This window comes from Anas platyrhynchos, chromosome 21, assembly GCF_047663525.1.
Source record: "Anas platyrhynchos isolate ZD024472 breed Pekin duck chromosome 21, IASCAAS_PekinDuck_T2T, whole genome shotgun sequence".
NCBI lineage: Eukaryota > Metazoa > Chordata > Aves > Anseriformes > Anatidae > Anas > Anas platyrhynchos.
Window position 1 is genome coordinate 60,501 of NC_092607.1, and position 18,760 is coordinate 79,260.

An 18,760-nucleotide genomic window follows, 5' to 3' on the forward strand; every position below is an offset into this window, starting at 1 on the left:
AAACCCCATAGGGTCACAACCCCCCCAAAACCCCCCCGGCCCCATAGAGACCCCCCCCAGCCCCACAGATCCCACCCCAAACCCTGCAGGTGCTCCCCCAAACCCTACAGGTACCTTCTCCAGATGTTCCCCACAACCTCCCAGCCCCACAAGTACAATGTGTCCGGGCGGCGCCGCGCTAAAATGTGTCTGGGCGGCGCCGCGCTTAAATGTGCCCAGGCGGCGCCGTGCTTAAATGTGTCCGGGCGGCGCCGCGCTAAAATGTGTCTGGGCGGCGCCGCGCTTAAATGTGCCCTAACCCTAACCCTAACCCTAACCCTAACCCTGCATTTCCAGGCATGCTCTGGGCACCCAACATGGCCTCCCGGAAGCCTGGTGCCGGAAAACTATATTTACCAGCATTCCTTGGACAGCCGGAACAGCCAATCACGGGCCGAGTTTTCAAGAATTACATTTACCAGCACGCACTGTAACCCTAGCCCTTACCGCCTTTACAAAAAAGCCTCAAGCCCTAACCCTAAAAATCCTCGAAACCCCTACAGACATAACCCAAAATATTTACCACACTAAACACCTGAAGACCTATGCCTAAAACTCCTAACCCAATAAATTAAGACGTTCAAATCCCAAGCCCACAAAATTAAGACGTTCAAATCCCAAGCCCAAAAAATAGGACTCTCAAAACCTAAACCCAAAAACTAAAACCTAAAAACCCAAAAACCTAAACCCAAAAACGCTCCAAACACTAATCCAAAAAAATAAGACACTCAAAGCACTAACACAAAATATTAAGATGCTCAAAACCCTAACGCAAAAAATTAAGATGCTCCAAACCCTAACCCAAAAAATTAGGACACTCCAAACCCTAACCCTGGAGAACCTAACCTGAAAAAATAAATAAATAAATAAATAAATAAATAAAAATAAAATTTTAAAACCCTAACTCTAAATAATTGACCAAAAAGAAAACCCTAAGACCCTAACCCTAAAAAACCTTTCAACACTACAACCCATAAACTCTAAAACCCTAACACAGTAACCCTGAAAAACTTAAAACCTTAACCCCCAAATCCCTAAAATACTAACCGTTAAAAATCCAAACCTAAACAACTTAAAATCCTAAACATAAACCCTGAGAATACTTACCCTGAAACCCAACCCTAGTGCCCTACCCCTGAAACCTTAAAAGCGTCAATCAATCTTTGGAAAATAACATAGGCTCAGGAGAGGATCTCACTACGCTTACCCTGACTCTGACCCTTACCCTGACCCTAACCCTAACCCTAACCCCTAACCCTAACCCTAACCCTAACCCTAACCATAACCCTAACCCTAACCCTAACCCTAACCCTAACCCTAACCCTAACCCTAACCCTAACCCTAACCCTAACCCTAACCCTAACCCTAACCCTAACCCTAACCCTAACCCCTAACCCTACCCCCCTAACACTACCCCTAACCCCCTAATGATAACCCTAGCCCTAACCCTAACGAACCCTAAACCAAAACCCTAACCCTAACCCTAACCCCCTGGCAACCGCACCCCGCACACTTGGTTCCCCCCTCATTTTGGTTCCCCCCCCCCCCCCTTGGGTTCCCCTCAAGCCCCATGGACCCCCTCGGTGCTCCCCGCAAATGCGTCCCCCCGGCAACCGCACCCCGCACACTTGGTTCCCCCCTCATTTTGGTTCCTCCCCCGGTGCGCCCTGCAAATGCGTCCCCCCGGCAACCGCACCCCGCACACTTGGTTCCCCCCTCATTTTGGTTCCCCCCCCGGTGCGCCCCGCAAATGCGTCCCCTCGGCAACCGCACCCCGCACACTTGGTTCCCCCCTCATTTTGGTTCCTCCCCCGGTGCGCCCTGCAAATGCGTCCCCCCGGCAACCGCACCCCGCACACTTGGTTCCCCCCTCATTTTGGTTCCCCCCCCGGTGCGCCCCGCAAATGCGTCCCCTCGGCAACCGCACCCCGCACACTTGGTTCCCCCCTCATTTTGGTTCCCCCCCCCCGGTGCGCCCCGCAAATGCGTCCCCCCGGCAACCGCACCCCGCACACTTGGTTCCCCCCTCATTTTGGTTCCCCCCCCCGGTGCGCCCCGCAAATGCGTCCCCCCGGCAACCGCACCCCACACACTTGGTTTTCCCCTCATTTTGGTTCCCCCCAACCCTTGGGGTCCCCCCAAGCCCCATGGACCACACCCCCCTTGGTGCCCCCCCACAATTTTGTACCCCCCGCCGTCCTACCCGTGCCCGCAGCAGCCGCTCGCGTTCCGCCAGTGCCTCCCGCACCCGACGCTGCATCTCGGCCAGGTGGAGGCAGGCGCTGGGGGGGGGGGAATAAATTGGGGGGGGTGCAATTTGGGGGGTTCTGGGGGCATTTGTGGGGCTGGGGGCGCATTTAGGGGGCGGAGGGGACTGGTTCTCATCTGTAGGACTCGGCGTTGAGCCCCCCCGGGGGCAGCTGCAGGGCCAGGATGCCTGGGGGGGTGCGGGGGGGGGCATGTCAGCACCCCCCAGACCGAAACCCCAAAACCGCTGCCGTTGACCCCAAAATCGCCGCCGTTGACCCCAAGGTGGCCGCTGGTGACGCCGGTAGGGCCACCGGGCGCCCCGCGGGCCACTGGGAGCGGAAGACGGGCATGAAGCTGCCGGTGGACGGCGGCCACGCTAAAATGCTAGGTCAGCCGCGGGTTGGGGCTTTGGGGGGGAAACCCCATAGGGTCACAACCCCCCCAAAACCCCCCCGGCCCCATAGAGACCCCCCCCAGCCCCACAGATCCCACCCCAAACCCTGCAGGTGCTCCCCCAAACCCTACAGGTACCTTCTCCAGATGTTCCCCACAACCTCCCAGCCCCACAAGTACAATGTGTCCGGGCGGCGCCGCGCTAAAATGTGTCTGGGCGGCGCCGCGCTTAAATGTGCCCAGGCGGCGCCGTGCTTAAATGTGTCCGGGCGGCGCCGCGCTAAAATGTGTCTGGGCGGCGCCGCGCTTAAATGTGCCCTAACCCTAACCCTAACCCTAACCCTAACCCTGCATTTCCAGGCATGCTCTGGGCACCCAACATGGCCTCCCGGAAGCCTGGTGCCGGAAAACTATATTTACCAGCATTCCTTGGACAGCCGGAACAGCCAATCACGGGCCGAGTTTTCAAGAATTACATTTACCAGCACGCACTGTAACCCTAGCCCTTACCGCCTTTACAAAAAAGCCTCAAGCCCTAACCCTAAAAATCCTCGAAACCCCTACAGACATAACCCAAAATATTTACCACACTAAACACCTGAAGACCTATGCCTAAAACTCCTAACCCAATAAATTAAGACGTTCAAATCCCAAGCCCACAAAATTAAGACGTTCAAATCCCAAGCCCAAAAAATAGGACTCTCAAAACCTAAACCCAAAAACTAAAACCTAAAAACCCAAAAACCTAAACCCAAAAACGCTCCAAACACTAATCCAAAAAAATAAGACACTCAAAGCACTAACACAAAATATTAAGATGCTCAAAACCCTAACGCAAAAAATTAAGATGCTCCAAACCCTAACCCAAAAAATTAGGACACTCCAAACCCTAACCCTGGAGAACCTAACCTGAAAAAATAAATAAATAAATAAATAAATAAATAAAAATAAAATTTTAAAACCCTAACTCTAAATAATTGACCAAAAAGAAAACCCTAAGACCCTAACCCTAAAAAACCTTTCAACACTACAACCCATAAACTCTAAAACCCTAACACAGTAACCCTGAAAAACTTAAAACCTTAACCCCCAAATCCCTAAAATACTAACCGTTAAAAATCCAAACCTAAACAACTTAAAATCCTAAACATAAACCCTGAGAATACTTACCCTGAAACCCAACCCTAGTGCCCTACCCCTGAAACCTTAAAAGCGTCAATCAATCTTTGGAAAATAACATAGGCTCAGGAGAGGATCTCACTACGCTTACCCTGACTCTGACCCTTACCCTGACCCTAACCCTAACCCTAACCCCTAACCCTAACCCTAACCCTAACCCTAACCCTAACCCTAACCCTAACCCTAACCCTAACCCTAACCCTAACCCTAACCCTAACCCTAACCCTAACCCTAACCCTAACCCTAACCCTAACCCTAACCCCTAACCCTACCCCCCTAACACTACCCCTAACCCCCTAATGATAACCCTAGCCCTAACCCTAACGAACCCTAAACCAAAACCCTAACCCTAACCCTAACCCCCTGGCAACCGCACCCCGCACACTTGGTTCCCCCCTCATTTTGGTTCCCCCCCCCCCCCCTTGGGTTCCCCTCAAGCCCCATGGACCCCCTCGGTGCTCCCCGCAAATGCGTCCCCCCGGCAACCGCACCCCGCACACTTGGTTCCCCCCTCATTTTGGTTCCCCCCCCCCGGTGCGCCCCGCAAATGCGTCCCCCCGGCAACCGCACCCCACACACTTGGTTTTCCCCTCATTTTGGTTCCCCCCAACCCTTGGGGTCCCCCCAAGCCCCATGGACCACACCCCCCTTGGTGCCCCCCCACAATTTTGTACCCCCCGCCGTCCTACCCGTGCCCGCAGCAGCCGCTCGCGTTCCGCCAGTGCCTCCCGCACCCGACGCTGCATCTCGGCCAGGTGGAGGCAGGCGCTGGGGGGGGGGGAATAAATTGGGGGGGGTGCAATTTGGGGGGTTCTGGGGGCATTTGTGGGGCTGGGGGCGCATTTAGGGGGCGGAGGGGACTGGTTCTCATCTGTAGGACTCGGCGTTGAGCCCCCCCGGGGGCAGCTGCAGGGCCAGGATGCCTGGGGGGGTGCGGGGGGGGGCATGTCAGCACCCCCCAGACCGAAACCCCAAAACCGCTGCCGTTGACCCCAAAATCGCCGCCGTTGACCCCAAGGTGGCCGCTGGTGACGCCGGTAGGGCCACCGGGCGCCCCGCGGGCCACTGGGAGCGGAAGACGGGCATGAAGCTGCCGGTGGACGGCGGCCACGCTAAAATGCTAGGTCAGCCGCGGGTTGGGGCTTTGGGGGGGAAACCCCATAGGGTCACAACCCCCCCAAAACCCCCCCGGCCCCATAGAGACCCCCCCCAGCCCCACAGATCCCACCCCAAACCCTGCAGGTGCTCCCCCAAACCCTACAGGTACCTTCTCCAGATGTTCCCCACAACCTCCCAGCCCCACAAGTACAATGTGTCCGGGCGGCGCCGCGCTAAAATGTGTCTGGGCGGCGCCGCGCTTAAATGTGCCCAGGCGGCGCCGTGCTTAAATGTGTCCGGGCGGCGCCGCGCTAAAATGTGTCTGGGCGGCGCCGCGCTTAAATGTGCCCTAACCCTAACCCTAACCCTAACCCTAACCCTGCATTTCCAGGCATGCTCTGGGCACCCAACATGGCCTCCCGGAAGCCTGGTGCCGGAAAACTATATTTACCAGCATTCCTTGGACAGCCGGAACAGCCAATCACGGGCCGAGTTTTCAAGAATTACATTTACCAGCACGCACTGTAACCCTAGCCCTTACCGCCTTTACAAAAAAGCCTCAAGCCCTAACCCTAAAAATCCTCGAAACCCCTACAGACATAACCCAAAATATTTACCACACTAAACACCTGAAGACCTATGCCTAAAACTCCTAACCCAATAAATTAAGACGTTCAAATCCCAAGCCCACAAAATTAAGACGTTCAAATCCCAAGCCCAAAAAATAGGACTCTCAAAACCTAAACCCAAAAACTAAAACCTAAAAACCCAAAAACCTAAACCCAAAAACGCTCCAAACACTAATCCAAAAAAATAAGACACTCAAAGCACTAACACAAAATATTAAGATGCTCAAAACCCTAACGCAAAAAATTAAGATGCTCCAAACCCTAACCCAAAAAATTAGGACACTCCAAACCCTAACCCTGGAGAACCTAACCTGAAAAAATAAATAAATAAATAAATAAATAAATAAAAATAAAATTTTAAAACCCTAACTCTAAATAATTGACCAAAAAGAAAACCCTAAGACCCTAACCCTAAAAAACCTTTCAACACTACAACCCATAAACTCTAAAACCCTAACACAGTAACCCTGAAAAACTTAAAACCTTAACCCCCAAATCCCTAAAATACTAACCGTTAAAAATCCAAACCTAAACAACTTAAAATCCTAAACATAAACCCTGAGAATACTTACCCTGAAACCCAACCCTAGTGCCCTACCCCTGAAACCTTAAAAGCGTCAATCAATCTTTGGAAAATAACATAGGCTCAGGAGAGGATCTCACTACGCTTACCCTGACTCTGACCCTTACCCTGACCCTAACCCTAACCCTAACCCCTAACCCTAACCCTAACCCTAACCCTAACCATAACCCTAACCCTAACCCTAACCCTAACCCTAACCCTAACCCTAACCCTAACCCTAACCCTAACCCTAACCCTAACCCTAACCCTAACCCTAACCCTAACCCTAACCCCTAACCCTACCCCCCTAACACTACCCCTAACCCCCTAATGATAACCCTAGCCCTAACCCTAACGAACCCTAAACCAAAACCCTAACCCTAACCCTAACCCCCTGGCAACCGCACCCCGCACACTTGGTTCCCCCCTCATTTTGGTTCCCCCCCCCCCCCCTTGGGTTCCCCTCAAGCCCCATGGACCCCCTCGGTGCTCCCCGCAAATGCGTCCCCCCGGCAACCGCACCCCGCACACTTGGTTCCCCCCTCATTTTGGTTCCTCCCCCGGTGCGCCCTGCAAATGCGTCCCCCCGGCAACCGCACCCCGCACACTTGGTTCCCCCCTCATTTTGGTTCCCCCCCCGGTGCGCCCCGCAAATGCGTCCCCTCGGCAACCGCACCCCGCACACTTGGTTCCCCCCTCATTTTGGTTCCTCCCCCGGTGCGCCCTGCAAATGCGTCCCCCCGGCAACCGCACCCCGCACACTTGGTTCCCCCCTCATTTTGGTTCCCCCCCCGGTGCGCCCCGCAAATGCGTCCCCTCGGCAACCGCACCCCGCACACTTGGTTCCCCCCTCATTTTGGTTCCCCCCCCCCGGTGCGCCCCGCAAATGCGTCCCCCCGGCAACCGCACCCCGCACACTTGGTTCCCCCCTCATTTTGGTTCCCCCCCCCGGTGCGCCCCGCAAATGCGTCCCCCCGGCAACCGCACCCCACACACTTGGTTTTCCCCTCATTTTGGTTCCCCCCAACCCTTGGGGTCCCCCCAAGTTCCATGGACCACACCCCCCTTGGTGCCCCCCCACAATTTTGTACCCCCCGCCGTCCTACCCGTGCCCGCAGCAGCCGCTCGCGTTCCGCCAGTGCCTCCCGCACCCGACGCTGCATCTCGGCCAGGTGGAGGCAGGCGCTGGGGGGGGGGGAATAAATTGGGGGGGGTGCAATTTGGGGGGTTCTGGGGGCATTTGTGGGGCTGGGGGCGCATTTAGGGGGCGGAGGGGACTGGTTCTCATCTGTAGGACTCGGCGTTGAGCCCCCCCGGGGGCAGCTGCAGGGCCAGGATGCCTGGGGGGGTGCGGGGGGGGGCATGTCAGCACCCCCCAGACCGAAACCCCAAAACCGCTGCCGTTGACCCCAAAATCGCCGCCGTTGACCCCAAGGTGGCCGCTGGTGACGCCGGTAGGGCCACCGGGCGCCCCGCGGGCCACTGGGAGCGGAAGACGGGCATGAAGCTGCCGGTGGACGGCGGCCACGCTAAAATGCTAGGTCAGCCGCGGGTTGGGGCTTTGGGGGGGAAACCCCATAGGGTCACAACCCCCCCAAAACCCCCCCGGCCCCATAGAGACCCCCCCCAGCCCCACAGATCCCACCCCAAACCCTGCAGGTGCTCCCCCAAACCCTACAGGTACCTTCTCCAGATGTTCCCCACAACCTCCCAGCCCCACAAGTACAATGTGTCCGGGCGGCGCCGCGCTAAAATGTGTCTGGGCGGCGCCGCGCTTAAATGTGCCCAGGCGGCGCCGTGCTTAAATGTGTCCGGGCGGCGCCGCGCTAAAATGTGTCTGGGCGGCGCCGCGCTTAAATGTGCCCTAACCCTAACCCTAACCCTAACCCTAACCCTGCATTTCCAGGCATGCTCTGGGCACCCAACATGGCCTCCCGGAAGCCTGGTGCCGGAAAACTATATTTACCAGCATTCCTTGGACAGCCGGAACAGCCAATCACGGGCCGAGTTTTCAAGAATTACATTTACCAGCACGCACTGTAACCCTAGCCCTTACCGCCTTTACAAAAAAGCCTCAAGCCCTAACCCTAAAAATCCTCGAAACCCCTACAGACATAACCCAAAATATTTACCACACTAAACACCTGAAGACCTATGCCTAAAACTCCTAACCCAATAAATTAAGACGTTCAAATCCCAAGCCCACAAAATTAAGACGTTCAAATCCCAAGCCCAAAAAATAGGACTCTCAAAACCTAAACCCAAAAACTAAAACCTAAAAACCCAAAAACCTAAACCCAAAAACGCTCCAAACACTAATCCAAAAAAATAAGACACTCAAAGCACTAACACAAAATATTAAGATGCTCAAAACCCTAACGCAAAAAATTAAGATGCTCCAAACCCTAACCCAAAAAATTAGGACACTCCAAACCCTAACCCTGGAGAACCTAACCTGAAAAAATAAATAAATAAATAAATAAATAAATAAAAATAAAATTTTAAAACCCTAACTCTAAATAATTGACCAAAAAGAAAACCCTAAGACCCTAACCCTAAAAAACCTTTCAACACTACAACCCATAAACTCTAAAACCCTAACACAGTAACCCTGAAAAACTTAAAACCTTAACCCCCAAATCCCTAAAATACTAACCGTTAAAAATCCAAACCTAAACAACTTAAAATCCTAAACATAAACCCTGAGAATACTTACCCTGAAACCCAACCCTAGTGCCCTACCCCTGAAACCTTAAAAGCGTCAATCAATCTTTGGAAAATAACATAGGCTCAGGAGAGGATCTCACTACGCTTACCCTGACTCTGACCCTTACCCTGACCCTAACCCTAACCCTAACCCCTAACCCTAACCCTAACCCTAACCCTAACCCTAACCCTAACCCTAACCCTAACCCTAACCCTAACCCTAACCCTAACCCTAACCCTAACCCTAACCCTAACCCTAACCCTAACCCTAACCCTAACCCCTAACCCTACCCCCCTAACACTACCCCTAACCCCCTAATGATAACCCTAGCCCTAACCCTAACGAACCCTAAACCAAAACCCTAACCCTAACCCTAACCCCCTGGCAACCGCACCCCGCACACTTGGTTCCCCCCTCATTTTGGTTCCCCCCCCCCCCCCTTGGGTTCCCCTCAAGCCCCATGGACCCCCTCGGTGCTCCCCGCAAATGCGTCCCCCCGGCAACCGCACCCCGCACACTTGGTTCCCCCCTCATTTTGGTTCCTCCCCCGGTGCGCCCTGCAAATGCGTCCCCCCGGCAACCGCACCCCGCACACTTGGTTCCCCCCTCATTTTGGTTCCCCCCCCGGTGCGCCCCGCAAATGCGTCCCCTCGGCAACCGCACCCCGCACACTTGGTTCCCCCCTCATTTTGGTTCCTCCCCCGGTGCGCCCTGCAAATGCGTCCCCCCGGCAACCGCACCCCGCACACTTGGTTCCCCCCTCATTTTGGTTCCCCCCCCGGTGCGCCCCGCAAATGCGTCCCCTCGGCAACCGCACCCCGCACACTTGGTTCCCCCCTCATTTTGGTTCCCCCCCCCCGGTGCGCCCCGCAAATGCGTCCCCCCGGCAACCGCACCCCGCACACTTGGTTCCCCCCTCATTTTGGTTCCCCCCCCCGGTGCGCCCCGCAAATGCGTCCCCCCGGCAACCGCACCCCACACACTTGGTTTTCCCCTCATTTTGGTTCCCCCCAACCCTTGGGGTCCCCCCAAGCCCCATGGACCACACCCCCCTTGGTGCCCCCCCACAATTTTGTACCCCCCGCCGTCCTACCCGTGCCCGCAGCAGCCGCTCGCGTTCCGCCAGTGCCTCCCGCACCCGACGCTGCATCTCGGCCAGGTGGAGGCAGGCGCTGGGGGGGGGGGAATAAATTGGGGGGGGTGCAATTTGGGGGGTTCTGGGGGCATTTGTGGGGCTGGGGGCGCATTTAGGGGGCGGAGGGGACTGGTTCTCATCTGTAGGACTCGGCGTTGAGCCCCCCCGGGGGCAGCTGCAGGGCCAGGATGCCTGGGGGGGTGCGGGGGGGGGCATGTCAGCACCCCCCAGACCGAAACCCCAAAACCGCTGCCGTTGACCCCAAAATCGCCGCCGTTGACCCCAAGGTGGCCGCTGGTGACGCCGGTAGGGCCACCGGGCGCCCCGCGGGCCACTGGGAGCGGAAGACGGGCATGAAGCTGCCGGTGGACGGCGGCCACGCTAAAATGCTAGGTCAGCCGCGGGTTGGGGCTTTGGGGGGGAAACCCCATAGGGTCACAACCCCCCCAAAACCCCCCCGGCCCCATAGAGACCCCCCCCAGCCCCACAGATCCCACCCCAAACCCTGCAGGTGCTCCCCCAAACCCTACAGGTACCTTCTCCAGATGTTCCCCACAACCTCCCAGCCCCACAAGTACAATGTGTCCGGGCGGCGCCGCGCTAAAATGTGTCTGGGCGGCGCCGCGCTTAAATGTGCCCAGGCGGCGCCGTGCTTAAATGTGTCCGGGCGGCGCCGCGCTAAAATGTGTCTGGGCGGCGCCGCGCTTAAATGTGCCCTAACCCTAACCCTAACCCTAACCCTAACCCTGCATTTCCAGGCATGCTCTGGGCACCCAACATGGCCTCCCGGAAGCCTGGTGCCGGAAAACTATATTTACCAGCATTCCTTGGACAGCCGGAACAGCCAATCACGGGCCGAGTTTTCAAGAATTACATTTACCAGCACGCACTGTAACCCTAGCCCTTACCGCCTTTACAAAAAAGCCTCAAGCCCTAACCCTAAAAATCCTCGAAACCCCTACAGACATAACCCAAAATATTTACCACACTAAACACCTGAAGACCTATGCCTAAAACTCCTAACCCAATAAATTAAGACGTTCAAATCCCAAGCCCACAAAATTAAGACGTTCAAATCCCAAGCCCAAAAAATAGGACTCTCAAAACCTAAACCCAAAAACTAAAACCTAAAAACCCAAAAACCTAAACCCAAAAACGCTCCAAACACTAATCCAAAAAAATAAGACACTCAAAGCACTAACACAAAATATTAAGATGCTCAAAACCCTAACGCAAAAAATTAAGATGCTCCAAACCCTAACCCAAAAAATTAGGACACTCCAAACCCTAACCCTGGAGAACCTAACCTGAAAAAATAAATAAATAAATAAATAAATAAATAAAAATAAAATTTTAAAACCCTAACTCTAAATAATTGACCAAAAAGAAAACCCTAAGACCCTAACCCTAAAAAACCTTTCAACACTACAACCCATAAACTCTAAAACCCTAACACAGTAACCCTGAAAAACTTAAAACCTTAACCCCCAAATCCCTAAAATACTAACCGTTAAAAATCCAAACCTAAACAACTTAAAATCCTAAACATAAACCCTGAGAATACTTACCCTGAAACCCAACCCTAGTGCCCTACCCCTGAAACCTTAAAAGCGTCAATCAATCTTTGGAAAATAACATAGGCTCAGGAGAGGATCTCACTACGCTTACCCTGACTCTGACCCTTACCCTGACCCTAACCCTAACCCTAACCCCTAACCCTAACCCTAACCCTAACCCTAACCCTAACCCTAACCCTAACCCTAACCCTAACCCTAACCCTAACCCTAACCCTAACCCTAACCCTAACCCTAACCCTAACCCTAACCCTAACCCTAACCCCTAACCCTACCCCCCTAACACTACCCCTAACCCCCTAATGATAACCCTAGCCCTAACCCTAACGAACCCTAAACCAAAACCCTAACCCTAACCCTAACCCCCTGGCAACCGCACCCCGCACACTTGGTTCCCCCCTCATTTTGGTTCCCCCCCCCCCCCCTTGGGTTCCCCTCAAGCCCCATGGACCCCCTCGGTGCTCCCCGCAAATGCGTCCCCCCGGCAACCGCACCCCGCACACTTGGTTCCCCCCTCATTTTGGTTCCTCCCCCGGTGCGCCCTGCAAATGCGTCCCCCCGGCAACCGCACCCCGCACACTTGGTTCCCCCCTCATTTTGGTTCCCCCCCCCGGTGCGCCCCGCAAATGCGTCCCCCCGGCAACCGCACCCCACACACTTGGTTTTCCCCTCATTTTGGTTCCCCCCAACCCTTGGGGTCCCCCCAAGCCCCATGGACCACACCCCCCTTGGTGCCCCCCCACAATTTTGTACCCCCCGCCGTCCTACCCGTGCCCGCAGCAGCCGCTCGCGTTCCGCCAGTGCCTCCCGCACCCGACGCTGCATCTCGGCCAGGTGGAGGCAGGCGCTGGGGGGGGGGGAATAAATTGGGGGGGGTGCAATTTGGGGGGTTCTGGGGGCATTTGTGGGGCTGGGGGCGCATTTAGGGGGCGGAGGGGACTGGTTCTCATCTGTAGGACTCGGCGTTGAGCCCCCCCGGGGGCAGCTGCAGGGCCAGGATGCCTGGGGGGGTGCGGGGGGGGGCATGTCAGCACCCCCCAGACCGAAACCCCAAAACCGCTGCCGTTGACCCCAAAATCGCCGCCGTTGACCCCAAGGTGGCCGCTGGTGACGCCGGTAGGGCCACCGGGCGCCCCGCGGGCCACTGGGAGCGGAAGACGGGCATGAAGCTGCCGGTGGACGGCGGCCACGCTAAAATGCTAGGTCAGCCGCGGGTTGGGGCTTTGGGGGGGAAACCCCATAGGGTCACAACCCCCCCAAAACCCCCCCGGCCCCATAGAGACCCCCCCCAGCCCCACAGATCCCACCCCAAACCCTGCAGGTGCTCCCCCAAACCCTACAGGTACCTTCTCCAGATGTTCCCCACAACCTCCCAGCCCCACAAGTACAATGTGTCCGGGCGGCGCCGCGCTAAAATGTGTCTGGGCGGCGCCGCGCTTAAATGTGCCCAGGCGGCGCCGTGCTTAAATGTGTCCGGGCGGCGCCGCGCTAAAATGTGTCTGGGCGGCGCCGCGCTTAAATGTGCCCTAACCCTAACCCTAACCCTAACCCTAACCCTGCATTTCCAGGCATGCTCTGGGCACCCAACATGGCCTCCCGGAAGCCTGGTGCCGGAAAACTATATTTACCAGCATTCCTTGGACAGCCGGAACAGCCAATCACGGGCCGAGTTTTCAAGAATTACATTTACCAGCACGCACTGTAACCCTAGCCCTTACCGCCTTTACAAAAAAGCCTCAAGCCCTAACCCTAAAAATCCTCGAAACCCCTACAGACATAACCCAAAATATTTACCACACTAAACACCTGAAGACCTATGCCTAAAACTCCTAACCCAATAAATTAAGACGTTCAAATCCCAAGCCCACAAAATTAAGATGTTCAAATCCCAAGCCCAAAAAATAGGACTCTCAAAACCTAAACCCAAAAACTAAAACCTAAAAACCCAAAAACCTAAACCCAAAAACGCTCCAAACACTAATCCAAAAAAATAAGACACTCAAAGCACTAACACAAAATATTAAGATGCTCAAAACCCTAACGCAAAAAATTAAGATGCTCCAAACCCTAACCCAAAAAATTAGGACACTCCAAACCCTAACCCTGGAGAACCTAACCTGAAAAAATAAATAAATAAATAAATAAATAAATAAAAATAAAATTTTAAAACCCTAACTCTAAATAATTGACCAAAAAGAAAACCCTAAGACCCTAACCCTAAAAAACCTTTCAACACTACAACCCATAAACTCTAAAACCCTAACACAGTAACCCTGAAAAACTTAAAACCTTAACCCCCAAATCCCTAAAATACTAACCGTTAAAAATCCAAACCTAAACAACTTAAAATCCTAAACATAAACCCTGAGAATACTTACCCTGAAACCCAACCCTAGTGCCCTACCCCTGAAACCTTAAAAGCGTCAATCAATCTTTGGAAAATAACATAGGCTCAGGAGAGGATCTCACTACGCTTACCCTGACTCTGACCCTTACCCTGACCCTAACCCTAACCCTAACCCCTAACCCTAACCCTAACCCTAACCCTAACCCTAACCCTAACCCTAACCCTAACCCTAACCCTAACCCTAACCCTAACCCTAACCCTAACCCTAACCCTAACCCTAACCCTAACCCTAACCCCTAACCCTACCCCCCTAACACTACCCCTAACCCCCTAATGATAACCCTAGCCCTAACCCTAACGAACCCTAAACCAAAACCCTAACCCTAACCCTAACCCCCTGGCAACCGCACCCCGCACACTTGGTTCCCCCCTCATTTTGGTTCCCCCCCCCCCCCCTTGGGTTCCCCTCAAGCCCCATGGACCCCCTCGGTGCTCCCCGCAAATGCGTCCCCCCGGCAACCGCACCCCGCACACTTGGTTCCCCCCTCATTTTGGTTCCTCCCCCGGTGCGCCCTGCAAATGCGTCCCCCCGGCAACCGCACCCCGCACACTTGGTTCCCCCCTCATTTTGGTTCCCCCCCCGGTGCGCCCCGCAAATGCGTCCCCTCGGCAACCGCACCCCGCACACTTGGTTCCCCCCTCATTTTGGTTCCCCCCCCCCGGTGCGCCCCGCAAATGCGTCCCCCCGGCAACCGCACCCCGCACACTTGGTTCCCCCCTCATTTTGGTTCCCCCCCCCGGTGCGCCCCGCAAATGCGTCCCCCCGGCAACCGCACCCCACACACTTGGTTTTCCCCTCATTTTGGTTCCCCCCAACCCTTGGGGTCCCCCCAAGCCCCATGGACCACACCCCCCTTGGTGCCCCCCCACAATTTTGTACCCCCCGCCGTCCTACCCGTGCCCGCAGCAGCCGCTCGCGTTCCGCCAGTGCCTCCCGCACCCGACGCTGCATCTCGGCCAGGTGGAGGCAGGCGCTGGGGGGGGGGGAATAAATTGGGGGGGGTGCAATTTGGGGGGTTCTGGGGGCATTTGTGGGGCTGGGGGCGCATTTAGGGGGCGGAGGGGACTGGTTCTCATCTGTAGGACTCGGCGTTGAGCCCCCCCGGGGGCAGCTGCAGGGCCAGGATGCCTGGGGGGGTGCGGGGGGGGGCATGTCAGCACCCCCCAGACCGAAACCCCAAAACCGCTGCCGTTGACCCCAAAATCGCCGCCGTTGACCCCAAGGTGGCCGCTGGTGACGCCGGTAGGGCCACCGGGCGCCCCGCGGGCCACTGGGAGCGGAAGACGGGCATGAAGCTGCCGGTGGACGGCGGCCACGCTAAAATGCTAGGTCAGCCGCGGGTTGGGGCTTTGGGGGGGAAACCCCATAGGGTCACAACCCCCCCAAAACCCCCCCGGCCCCATAGAGACCCCCCCCAGCCCCACAGATCCCACCCCAAACCCTGCAGGTGCTCCCCCAAACCCTACAGGTACCTTCTCCAGATGTTCCCCACAACCTCCCAGCCCCACAAGTACAATGTGTCCGGGCGGCGCCGCGCTAAAATGTGTCTGGGCGGCGCCGCGCTTAAATGTGCCCAGGCGGCGCCGTGCTTAAATGTGTCCGGGCGGCGCCGCGCTAAAATGTGTCTGGGCGGCGCCGCGCTTAAATGTGCCCTAACCCTAACCCTAACCCTAACCCTAACCCTGCATTTCCAGGCATGCTCTGGGCACCCAACATGGCCTCCCGGAAGCCTGGTGCCGGAAAACTATATTTACCAGCATTCCTTGGACAGCCGGAACAGCCAATCACGGGCCGAGTTTTCAAGAATTACATTTACCAGCACGCACTGTAACCCTAGCCCTTACCGCCTTTACAAAAAAGCCTCAAGCCCTAACCCTAAAAATCCTCGAAACCCCTACAGACATAACCCAAAATATTTACCACACTAAACACCTGAAGACCTATGCCTAAAACTCCTAACCCAATAAATTAAGACGTTCAAATCCCAAGCCCACAAAATTAAGACGTTCAAATCCCAAGCCCAAAAAATAGGACTCTCAAAACCTAAACCCAAAAACTAAAACCTAAAAACCCAAAAACCTAAACCCAAAAACGCTCCAAACACTAATCCAAAAAAATAAGACACTCAAAGCACTAACACAAAATATTAAGATGCTCAAAACCCTAACGCAAAAAATTAAGATGCTCCAAACCCTAACCCAAAAAATTAGGACACTCCAAACCCTAACCCTGGAGAACCTAACCTGAAAAAATAAATAAATAAATAAATAAATAAATAAAAATAAAATTTTAAAACCCTAACTCTAAATAATTGACCAAAAAGAAAACCCTAAGACCCTAACCCTAAAAAACCTTTCAACACTACAACCCATAAACTCTAAAACCCTAACACAGTAACCCTGAAAAACTTAAAACCTTAACCCCCAAATCCCTAAAATACTAACCGTTAAAAATCCAAACCTAAACAACTTAAAATCCTAAACATAAACCCTGAGAATACTTACCCTGAAACCCAACCCTAGTGCCCTACCCCTGAAACCTTAAAAGCGTCAATCAATCTTTGGAAAATAACATAGGCTCAGGAGAGGATCTCACTACGCTTACCCTGACTCTGACCCTTACCCTGACCCTAACCCTAACCCTAACCCCTAACCCTAACCCTAACCCTAACCCTAACCCTAACCCTAACCCTAACCCTAACCCTAACCCTAACCCTAACCCTAACCCTAACCCTAACCCTAACCCTAACCCCTAACCCTACCCCCCTAACACTACCCCTAACCCCCTAATGATAACCCTAGCCCTAACCCTAACGAACCCTAAACCAAAACCCTAACCCTAACCCTAACCCCCTGGCAACCGCACCCCGCACACTTGGTTCCCCCCTCATTTTGGTTCCCCCCCCCCCCCCTTGGGTTCCCCTCAAGCCCCATGGACCCCCTCGGTGCTCCCCGCAAATGCGTCCCCCCGGCAACCGCACCCCGCACACTTGGTTCCCCCCTCATTTTGGTTCCTCCCCCGGTGCGCCCTGCAAATGCGTCCCCCCGGCAACCGCACCCCGCACACTTGGTTCCCCCCTCATTTTGGTTCCCCCCCCGGTGCGCCCCGCAAATGCGTCCCCTCGGCAACCGCACCCCGCACACTTGGTTCCCCCCTCATTTTGGTTCCCCCCCCCGGTGCGCCCCGCAAATGCGTCCCCCCGGCAACCGCACCCCGCACACTTGGTTCCCCCCTCATTTTGGTTCCCCCCCCCGGTGCGCCCCGCAAATGCGTCCCCCCGGCAACCGCACCCCACACACTTGGTTTTCCCCTCATTTTGGTTCCCCCCAACCCTTGGGGTCCCCCCAAGCCCCATGGACCACACCCCCCTTGGTGCCCCCCCACAATTTTGTACCCCCCGCCGTCCTACCCGTGCCCGCAGCAGCCGCTCGCGTTCCGCCAGTGCCTCCCGCACCCGACGCTGCATCTCGGCCAGGTGGAGGCAGGCGCTGGGGGGGGGGGAATAAATTGGGGGGGGTGCAATTTGGGGGGTTCTGGGGGCATTTGTGGGGCTGGGGGCGCATTTAGGGGGCGGAGGGGACTGGTTCTCATCTGTAGGACTCGGCGTTGAGCCCCCCCGGGGGCAGCTGCAGGGCCAGGATGCCTGGGGGGGTGCGGGGGGGGGCATGTCAGCACCCCCCAGACCGAAACCCCAAAACCGCTGCCGTTGACCCCAAAATCGCCGCCGTTGACCCCAAGGTGGCCGCTGGTGACGCCGGTAGGGCCACCGGGCGCCCCGCGGGCCACTGGGAGCGGAAGACGGGCATGAAGCTGCCGGTGGACGGCGGCCACGCTAAAATGCTAGGTCAGCCGCGGGTTGGGGCTTTGGGGGGGAAACCCCATAGGGTCACAACCCCCCCAAAACCCCCCCGGCCCCATAGAGACCCCCCCCAGCCCCACAGATCCCACCCCAAACCCTGCAGGTGCTCCCCCAAACCCTACAGGTACCTTCTCCAGATGTTCCCCACAACCTCCCAGCCCCACAAGTACAATGTGTCCGGGCGGCGCCGCGCTAAAATGTGTCTGGGCGGCGCCGCGCTTAAATGTGCCCAGGCGGCGCCGTGCTTAAATGTGTCCGGGCGGCGCCGCGCTAAAATGTGTCTGGGCGGCGCCGCGCTTAAATGTGCCCTAACCCTAACCCTAACCCTAACCCTAACCCTGCATTTCCAGGCATGCTCTGGGCACCCAACATGGCCTCCCGGAAGCCTGGTGCCGGAAAACTATATTTACCAGCATTCCTTGGACAGCCGGAACAGCCAATCACGGGCCGAGTTTTCAAGAATTACATTTACCAGCACGCACTGTAACCCTAGCCCTTACCGCCTTTACAAAAAAGCCTCAAGCCCTAACCCTAAAAATCCTCGAAACCCCTACAGACATAACCCAAAATATTTACCACACTAAACACCTGAAGACCTATGCCTAAAACTCCTAACCCAATAAATTAAGACGTTCAAATCCCAAGCCCACAAAATTAAGACGTTCAAATCCCAAGCCCAAAAAATAGGACTCTCAAAACCTAAACCCAAAAACTAAAACCTAAAAACCCAAAAACCTAAACCCAAAAACGCTCCAAACACTAATCCAAAAAAATAAGACACTCAAAGCACTAACACAAAATATTAAGATGCTCAAAACCCTAACGCAAAAAATTAAGATGCTCCAAACCCTAACCCAAAAAATTAGGACACTCCAAACCCTAACCCTGGAGAACCTAACCTGAAAAAATAAATAAATAAATAAATAA